The sequence below is a fragment of the Dendropsophus ebraccatus genome, chromosome 14 (genome assembly GCF_027789765.1).
Source record: "Dendropsophus ebraccatus isolate aDenEbr1 chromosome 14, aDenEbr1.pat, whole genome shotgun sequence".
Lineage (NCBI taxonomy): Eukaryota > Metazoa > Chordata > Amphibia > Anura > Hylidae > Dendropsophus > Dendropsophus ebraccatus.
In genome coordinates, this window is record NC_091467.1 from 54,720,575 (window position 1) to 54,728,049 (window position 7,475).

The window sequence follows — 7,475 nt, forward strand, 5'->3', positions numbered from 1 at the left end:
GAACGTGTCCCTTTTAAATGATCCGCAGTTTTTATCGAATTTTATCACCTTTTATAAGCGCTGCAGACGGGTAAGAAACTCCAACATCCCCATTATAGCCTGGTGGGAGAAAATGAAGCGTAAAATTAAAAACTTTTTTATTAAAGCTGGGGTAGCAAAGGCTAAAGAAAAGAGAGAGTTTTTTAATCAACTTAATACCCGGCTGCAGACGCAATATAAGTTCAGAGATCAGGGTATGCAGGTAGACAAAGAGATCGCAGAGATAAAGAAAGTGCCCAGTGCCTGGAGCAGAGGGGGAAAGAAATTATATTTCGTTCAAAAGTGCAACATCTTGAAGAGAACGAGACCTGCTCCAGGTACTTTTTTAAGAAAATAAATGATAAGCATACCCTGATCGATGAAATAGATGGGAAAACAGACCCACCAGGTATTTTAAAAAAGGTGCATGAGTTTTATGCGGATCTTTTTAATACAAAAGATATTAATTGTGATTTTATGGAAGACTCATTGAAGGAGCTTAATAATGTTTTAGATCCTGTCTCCCAAAAGTTTTTATTACAGGGCATCTCGGAACAGGAGATTTTAGAGACCACCAAAAGTTTTAAGAAAGGTATAGTCCCTGGCCCTGATGGGATACCCATGGAATTTTATGTTATCTTTTATGGTGTTTTAAAAGATGATTTGCTTGCACTTTTTTTCTGAAGTTTTAACTCCAAAGCTCTCCCGGGTTCCTGGAAGAAAGGAGAAGTTTCTTTACTTTACAAGAAAGGGGAAAAAACAGACATTAAAAACTGGAGGCCCATCACTTTACTCAATAGTGACTACAAAATAATGGCCAAAATGTGTGCAAATAGATTAAAGTCTGTCATCGATAAAGTCATCCACCCCAACCAGGTTTGTGGAGTACCCGGGAGGAGCATAACAGATAATTTAAACCTTTTAAAAGATTCCATTCACTATACGAAAGAGAGACTGGGTAGAATGGCCATTTTAATCCGTAGATTTCGAGAAAGCTTTTGATAGAGTCTCTCATTTTTATCTTTTTAAGGTTTTAGAGAGAATGGGTATCCCTGAAGGTTTTATACAGTCTTTGAAAGTATTTTATGACAACTGCACCAGTAAAATTTTAGTTAATGGTTTTAAGACTCAAGACGTCCTTTTAAATTCTGGTGTGAAGCAGGGGTGTCCCTTGTCCCCACTACTCTTCATATGTGCGATTGAGCCTCTTTTATGTATGCTACGAAGTGACCGGCAAATCCGAGGAATCCCCCTGACGGGCGGGGGGGGGGGATTAGAGGCGAAGGTAGTGGGTTACATGGACGATGTGGGGGTACTATGCAGGGACGCCCCGTCGCTTCGGAAAACCCTAAAACGAATCCAATATTTTTGCAACTCCTCCGGTTTTAAAGTAAATTTTAATAAAGCAGCATCTTGAATATTGGAAACACTGTTTTAGAAGATATCCCCATTCCTGTAGTGGACTCGGTGCAGATTTTAGGTGTCTCCTTCAATGAGTCTAATAACGGTTTTACTAGTTGGGACTTGGTGGCACAAAAGGTAAACAAAAAAAATTCCATGTGGAATATGAGGAAACTAACGATGGAGGGAAAGGTTTAATTACAAAGTCTCTGATTTTACCTATTTTATTATATAGGACCTTGTCCCGGAGGAGCGATCTCCGTTACTGATGCCGGCCGGGGACGCGTCCAAGATGGCGCCGTCCTCGGCTCGGCACTCGTTCGTTTTCGGCTGCAGCAGCCGAAAGCAAACGAGTGCCGATCTCATGGATCTCTGCAGCATATCTATGCTGCAGAGATCTCAATGAGAGATCCAAGTGTATATCCAAGAAGTCCCCTAGGGGGGCTTCTAGTATATGTGTAAAAAAAAAAAAAAAAAGTGTTGTTAATAGTAAAAAGCCCCCTCCCCTAATAAAAGTCTGAATCACCCCCCTTTTCCCAGGTTTTAAATAAAAGTAAACAAATAAATAAATAAATAAACATGTTTGCTATCGCCGCGTGCGTAATCGCCCGAACTATTAATTAATCACATTCCTGATCTCGTACGGTAAACGGCGTCAGCGCCAAAAAAATTCCCAAAGTGCAAAATTGCGCATTTTTGGTCGCATCAAATCCAGAAAAAATGTAATATAAAGCGATCAAAAAGTCGTATATGCGCAATCAAGGTACCGATAGAAAGATCACATCATGGCGCAAAAAATGACACCTCGCACAGCCCCATAGACCAAAGGATAAAAGTGCTATAAGCCTGGGAATGGAGCGATTTTAAGGAACGTATATTGGTTAACGGTTTGAATTTTTTACAGGCCATCAGATACAATATAAGTTATACATGTTATATATCGTTTTAATCGTAACGACTTGAGGAACATGCATAACAAGTCAGTTTTACCCCAGGGCGAATGGCGTAAAAACACATTTCCCCCAAATAAAAGAAATGCGTTTTTTTTTTCAATTTAACCACACTTTGAATTTTTTTCTGGTTTCGCAGTGTACTTTATGCAAAAATTCAGCCTGTAATTACAAAGTACAATTAGTGACGCAAAAAATAAGGGGTCATGTGGGTTTCTAGGTGGAAAAATGCAAGTGCTATGACCTTTTAAACACAAGGAGGAAAAACCGAAAACGGAAAAAACGGAAATGGGCCATGTCCTTAAAGGGTTAATATGGATTTTTTATGAGAAAGCATGGGTGGTTTTCCACAGTTTTAAGTTCCCCGTATGCTTTTAAACCTTCCCGTACAATATAAGATTTTAGAGAAAATAGTGTCCCTTTTTAACTTACAGAATAAAAGAGTTGAAAATTTAAAAAACAGCAAACTGGTTTTAAAGAGTCTGAAAGACGATGTTTTAGTTACCCCCATTAGAAATTTTAATGAAGAACAATGCAAACAGATATGGAAAAACGTGAGCGCTAACTATGTTTTTAATTCACAGAAAGACCTGGCCTGGAGCTGCACCCACGAGTGTCTTCCATGCCGGCATTCCAGCATCGACGAGGACTGACCAACTCGGCCATATGCCCCAGGAGGGGATGCAGAGGTGATGAAACGGCTTCTCACATTTTTGGTTTTGTGGTTTTACCCAAATGATATGGACAAAGATGACTCCTCTGATTTTAAAGATAACCGGACTACAAAGACTAAGCCATGATGCGATTTTATTTGGATGTCTGGAATGCCCTACACGGACTCAAAAAGTAATGGCATGGAAGACCATAAATAGCGTCAAAGCAGCTCTGTGGCGGCCAGGAATATTTAGTGTTTAAACCCGAGATTTTATCTGTGAATGATGTTTTAAGCATTGCTTTTAATGAAATGTACAAATATTTTATGGTAGATAAAAAAGAACTCTCCTTTTTTATGCAAAAATGGTTTTTATCTGAATGGAGCTCTGTATTGTAATGCCACCAAGTGCCCTTTTATTATAGATGTATTTACTTGAGAATTTTATGTGATTTTATGTAATTTTTTTCTTGTAAACATCCTTTATGCTATTATAAGTAATTATACGTTTTAATAAAGTTTACCCCAATGTGGGTATTCAACTTAAAAAAAAACCTGTTGCTGGCATTTGGTCTGGTCAGAAGGGGTGGTGATCGGGGGTCCTCCTTGTGGGGGCCCTGGGTTGTTACTGGGTTGCGATCGTGAGCTATTAAGGCTTGCAAAAATGGATGGAGAGAGGTCTCGCGGCGTCGAGGACACGGTGAGGATTTTCGTTCCTATTCAACATCGGGGAGAAAAATTGGTCTGGATCAAGTGGTGCTGGAGATAATCCGCAAGCTGCAGTACTTTCAGGTAACAGATGTGTTGGGGTTTCAGGATTTCCCAAAGCAAGGCATTTACGACATTACTTTCTTGATTCCGAGCTATGTCAGCGGTGTACAAGGATCTGGGAGGAAATGAAGAGGAAAGAAGAACCAGCAATAATGAAAATGGTGAAAATTGTACCCTTGTTTATGAAGATGTCTAAAGTGGTGGTAATTCACATGTACAATCCCAAGGTAACGGATGATATGGTGGCTGGTTTTTTGTCCCGTTATTGTGAAGAGGTGAAGTTTCTTGGAAAGTTGAAAAAACAAGTTTGGTTATTTGAATGGAAAGAGAGTTTTAGTAAAATTTAAACAAGACGAAAGTATTCAAATGGATATAAATGTATACCACAAGTGTTTTCTATTGGAGGAGAAAGAGGTTTTGTTTTTATGATGGACAATTGGAATATTGTAGAAGGTGCCCACGCATAGGGGTCATGTCCAGGACAGGTGTCCAGAGAGGGGAGAGTGTTGCAGGAATTGTGGGAAAACTGGGCATAATGCTAGCTCTGTACTGAAAAGAAAACGTGTGATATATGTGGCAGTGATGAGCATTTAGCTAAAAATTGTAATTTGTGGTTTAAAAAGAGGAGTTATGCTGATGCGGCTGGAGGGAGAAAGGAGCATATGAGTAAAAATGCAGGAGGTGAGAAAGAAACTGATATGGCTAAAGAGAAAGTTCCTGGTGTGACCGGCAAAAATGTGAGAGGTGCTGGTGTGATTGTGGAAAATGTGCAACAAGCTGCTACAGTCAGTACAGAGAGAAAAGGTGGGAAAATGAAGAAAAGTGAATTGAAAGTTTGTTCACCGAATGGCTCTATGGAGGCAGAGAGTGGTGAGTCATTGGTGAATGAGGGGTTAAGTGTGGATATGGAGGTAAAATGCACTGACCTTGTGGTGGAGGAGGGAGAGCAGATGGAAGAAGGTGAGGAGGATTCAGATGTATCAGTAACACCTGGTCAAAGAGCTAATGAGGGGAGTGGTGAGTCACACCCTGGCAGTGAGGAGGAGGAGGAGGTGGATGAAGCTCTGAGTGAGAGAAGGAAATCAAAAAAAGGGAGATGGTCTGGTGAACAGGTAGATCCTGTTCAAGAATGGAATGAGGAGATGGACAGGGATTCTGATCCAGAATCGCCTGATTGTGGTGTGAGTGTCATGAGGAGAGTGGACAGTCAGAGTTTTAAAAATAGTTAGCCATGGCTGTGAGCATGAATTTTCTCATTAATATTTTAATGAGTTTATGTGTGGCTAACTATTATATGTGAGAAGTATTGGGTCAGCAAGTAGAAGAGCAGCGATATTTGAGCGCCTTGAGAATGTGAATGCGGAGTGTCTTATGTTTACAGGAATGTGCAATAAAGTCTGCCCCACATGGAGATGAGTGGAGGAAGGGGCAGTCTTTTTGGTCTCCATGTACAGATAATAAAAATGAAGGCATTGGCATTTTATTGAAAAATGATGGTATTAAGTTTTTAGATTTGCCAGATTTAATTCCAGGGCGTTGTATTGGTTTTTAAAATCTGGTTTTTATTGGGACAGAGGATAAGAATTTTTAATGTTTATGCACCTGCAGAAAAACAAGCACGGATTTTATTTTTAGAGTCTCTTAAATATTTTATGCCTGGGCGTGATTTTACAATAGTCGCTGGAGATTTTAATTGTATTCGATCTGCCAATGATCGTGAGAGCTCTGCTGAGTAAGAACAGATGTTACTTCCAATGCTTTAAATCAGATAATACAAGACTTACGTTACATTGATACTGGGCTGATGATTAGCACTGATGACAGATTTACATATATATCGGATAGTGGCCGCTGTAAATCCCGGTTGGATTACATTTTTGTGTCTGAAGGGGGTTAAGGTGGTCCGGTGCGATCATGTGATGCTTTCCTTCTCAGACCATAAGATGGTGGTGGCTGAGATTTGTATTAATGAATCCACTAGCTTTGGGAGAGGGCTGTGGAAATTGAATGCAAGTCTGTTGCAGGAAGAGGAAGTAATAGAAGATTTTAAGAAGGAATTTTTATTTTGTGTGTCAAAGAAACGGGATTTTAAAGATATTTTAGCATGGTGGGACTGGTCAAAGGTCAAATTCGCACAATTTTTTAAGAAGATCTGTATAGAAAGAGAAAGAAAGAAGCTGACCTAATATCCCAACTAGAGGCGCTATATAAATTCAAAAGTGTTGGGATTGATGTGGAGGTGGAGGTGAAAAAGATAAGAAGAGATGAGGAAAGCATTGGTGGAAAAAGGAAAGAATATTGTGTATGCGGCCAAGGTGCAGAAGATGGAGGAAGACGAGCAGTGTTCCCGTTTCTTTTTTAAAAAGTGTTTTAAGGCCAAAGGATATTTTAAATCTGTTTTAACTTCCACAGGAGAAGTGACTGGTGATGAAGTGGTGGAAGAGGTCGGTAATTTTTACAAAACACTTTTTAGTAACCAAAGCAGAGCTAGTGAGGCAGAGATGAAAGACTATTGTGAGGTTTTAGATAATTGTATTCCTGATGACATGCAAGAATTTTTAAATGGTGACGTTGGTGAAGGGGAGATCAAACAAGCAAGAGACAAGATGGCGAAAGGGAAGACGCCAGGAGGAGACGGTCTCCCTGTGGAATTTTTTATTGCTTTCTGGGATATTTTAAAAGAAGATTTTACCTATGTCATCCAGCATGTTTTTAATTCAGGACTTTTATCAGAATCAATGAAGAGAGGTATGATTACTCTTATTTTTAAAAAAGGAGATGAAAGGGACATCAAAAATTGGAGACCAATTACACTTTTAAATGTGGACTATAAAATGATTGCGAAAATAGTGGCATTAAGAATGAGTGAGATGGTGGGCCACATGGTGGGGGAGTACCAGGTGTGTGCCGTACCAGGGAGGAGAATTACTGATAATTTATTAATTTTAAGAGATATTGTTTACAGTGCTGGTTTTAATAATTCTCCTCTGTTTGTTGAGTCAGTAGATTTTGAAAAAGCTTATGACAAGGTGCCACACAATTTTATGTTTTAGCGTTGAAAAGTCTTGGTGTCCCTGAGTTTTATTGAGAGTAATCAGAGGTTTTTATCAGGATGTAAGTGCTCAGGTTTTAGTTAATGGTCATGTTAGTCCTGCTTTTAATATTTTATCTGGGGTCCGCCAGGGATGTCCTCTGTCCCCAATTCTTTTATTTGTGTTATAGAGGCTCTTTTAAAATCCGTGCAAAAAGATAAATGTGTTGATGGTGTTTTTTTCCCAGGCAGTGCAGGTATGACAGTTAAATCATTAAGCTATATGGATGATGTGGTTTTTACATGCACATCCCTGGCGGACTTACGTAGAGTCAATTTACATGTTAAATTATTTTGTTGTGTGAGTGGAATGAGTGTGAATTGGAGTAAGTGTCAATTATGTAATTTTGGGAAGCAGAAGAAGAATGGGGTGGTGGAGAAAGATGATATTGATGTCCTGGGCATGACCTATGAGAAAGATTTAAAAGCGAAGAAGAGTTATGTGGATTTGGAGCAAAGAATTGAAAAGAAGCTAAATTTTTGGAAACTATGTAATTTATCTTTTAAAGGCAAAGTTTTAATTATTAAGACTGTGATTTACCTATGCTTTTATATATTGCGATGATTTTCCCACCCAGACCATTGTGGGTTA